The sequence below is a fragment of the Nylanderia fulva genome, unplaced genomic scaffold (genome assembly GCF_048542155.1).
Source record: "Nylanderia fulva isolate GAGA-0341 unplaced genomic scaffold, ASM4854215v1 Scaffold642, whole genome shotgun sequence".
Classification (NCBI taxonomy): Eukaryota; Metazoa; Arthropoda; class Insecta; order Hymenoptera; family Formicidae; genus Nylanderia; species Nylanderia fulva.
This window is the reverse complement of record NW_028190745.1, coordinates 50,001-52,500: the sequence shown is the minus strand read 5'-3', so window position 1 is coordinate 52,500 and position 2,500 is coordinate 50,001. Positions and strand designations below refer to the sequence as shown.

The window sequence follows — 2,500 nt, the reverse complement described above, 5'->3', positions numbered from 1 at the left end:
AGTACCGTGGCGCGCGCTTGCGACGGTCTCGACGCACCGTGAATAGTGCGGCCTGATACCTTGCGCGTACCGCCGAGCAGCCGGCCGGGCGACCGAGGGTTTGTCGCGTGCCGTTTTACCGGCGACGCGACAGACACCGCACCCGGGCCGTAGACCGACACCCAGCGGGTCGCGACGTTCTACTTGGGGAGAAGTGCACGACGACGAGCGCCGGACATCGGCGCACGGTAGCGTGCCCGCGCGCGAGCCGCAAGGACTCCGCGGGACATCGCCGACCGACGCGAAGCCAGCGCCGCTGACGATGAATCTCCCCGTTCGATCTTTTGGGTTTCTTAGGTTTACCCCTGAACGGTTTCACGTACTCTTGAACTCTCTCTTCAAAGTTCTTTTCAACTTTCCCTCACGGTACTTGTTCGCTATCGGTCTCGTGGTCGTATTTAGCCTTAGATGGAGTTTACCACCCACTTAGAGCTGCACTCTCAAGCAACCCGACTCTAAGGAGAGATCCTCCCGAGGCGCGCACCGGTCGCTACGGGCCTGGCACCCTCTACGGGTAAGTGGCCCCATTCAAGATGGACTTGGACGCGACGCGGCACCTCGGGATAAGCGGATCCTCCCAAACACCACATTTCCCTGCGGCGGAACCGCGGGATTCGGTGCTGGGCTCTTTCCTGTTCGCTCGCCGCTACTAAGGAAATCCTGGTTAGTTTCTTTTCCTCCGCTTAATAATATGCTTAAATTCAGCGGGTAATCTCGCCTGCTCTGAGGTCGTCGCATAGTGAGTTTTCGTAGCCGTTTGCCTCCTCCGCGTCGCTCATCGTCGTCTCTCCTCTATAATATATATTATAAGAGGGAGAGAGAGAGAGCGTCGAACGAGAGAGCAGCAGCGGCAGCACACGAAATACGCGAGAAGGCAAATCGCCGGGGCGCTAACCGCACACACACTCGTTGGTGGTAATGGAGACGATATATCGCGGGGTTCGAGATTCTCGGCTCTCCCTTTTCTCTTTTATATACGAAATTCGGGCGGAATCGATTCGACGAGTACACGACGCGGCGCGCCGGTCCCCTTTTTTCGCTTTACGAAAATTTCGTGGACTCGGACACGCGGTCGGCTCGCGATTCAAAACCCTTCTCCGTAAAGAGGTAAAGGATTACGAATGCTCTCTCCGCCGGACGACGACGCGCCGTATATTTCTCCGTAATACCGTTATGTGTGCGGGCAAGGGCGCCTCGGCATAAGACGCGCGAGCGCTATCGCACCGAGAGACGCGGCACAGAGTGCGAGAGCAGTCCGGTCAGTCTGTGTGATGTACGGAGAGGAGAGACGGTGAGACAAGCGCTACCTACTTTCGGGAGACAACGACGCACGCGCCGCTCTAGGGAAAGCGGTGCCATTCACCGTCCTGACCCTTTTTTTGGCCGTTTGTTGCTCCCTTCGCGCGCGCTCTTACTCTCATCCCATTTCTCCTCGGCTCTCGCGTACACACACGACTTGGATACACAAACACGCTCCCCCTCTTAATTCGCGCAGCATTCTCTGGGCGCGCGTTCGCCAACGTTTTACACGCTTGTGCGCTTCTCCTCCTCATTATTATTATTATTATTTCGGTGTGTCATTTCAGACGACGCCAGGATTTGCACCGCGGCCGGTCGGCGCGGCACAGACACCTCGGGCGAACGTCCAACGATCGCTCGTACGCCCATTGTAAGCGTTGCACAGGGCACAGGCGACGCGCGCGCCATTCTCTGGTCGCCCGCGTCGTGGCCGTGCGCGCTTTTCGGGCGCAAGCAGTTTAGGGGTACTAAAACGACCCTCAGCCAGGCGTGGTCCGGGAATTGTATCCGTGGACCGCAATGTGCGTTCGAAATGTCGATGTTCATGTGTCCTGCAGTTCACAAGTTGACGCGCAATTAGCTGCGTTCTTCATCGACCCACGAGCCAAGTGATCCACCGTTCAGGGTAATCGTTCGAAATTTTTGCGTTCGCGAAGAAACGCGCTTCTCGTTCAACCATCGTGGTTCTCTTCTCTCGGACGAGAGAGAGAGAATAATCGTGGTGGCTCTTCGATCAGCCTGTCCGCGCGCGTCCGAGGACGCGCGCGGACCGCCGCCTCCCGCCAGGGAAGGCTACGGCACAAAGATAGAGTTGTGTGTTTCTCGTTCGGAGCGTCTCTCCCGCAACGGGAGAGCCGGGGCGGAAGCTCTTTGAAGAAACCGTCGGACCGACACAGTTGACAGATTGGTCGAAATATCATCGATCCCTTCTCTGTGTTATATATATATATATATATATTATAATAATATATGGGGGTCCTCTCGCTCGGCACTCGCGGTCGCACACCGTGTGTTCTCGGCACGCTGACCGCTGCCCCGCGACAACGGGGAGGGCGCGCGTCGACGAACGTCGTGGGTGCTGCACACACGCGTGCGCGGGCATAGGTTACCACCGGTTCGCGCTCAACGCCGAATCGACGCTCTGCGTGTGTGTATGGCCGGA

General features: G+C 57.6%; 2 non-coding genes across 2 annotated transcripts in view; both read right to left on the bottom strand.

Annotated features, from left to right (window-relative positions):
* Positions 1–771, bottom strand: part of LOC146720660 (large subunit ribosomal RNA) — a 4,040-nt gene extending 3,269 nt beyond the window's left edge. Inside the window, exon 1 of the ribosomal RNA XR_014925990.1 lies at positions 1–771. This exon is cut by the window's left edge and continues 3,269 nt beyond it. This is a non-coding gene — a ribosomal RNA (large subunit ribosomal RNA).
* Positions 772–1,811: 1,040 nt separating this feature from the next.
* Positions 1,812–1,966, bottom strand: LOC146720659 (5.8S ribosomal RNA). The gene has a single exon (XR_014925992.1). It is a non-coding gene; the product is annotated as a 5.8S ribosomal RNA (ribosomal RNA).
* Positions 1,967–2,500: the final 534 nt, after the last annotated feature.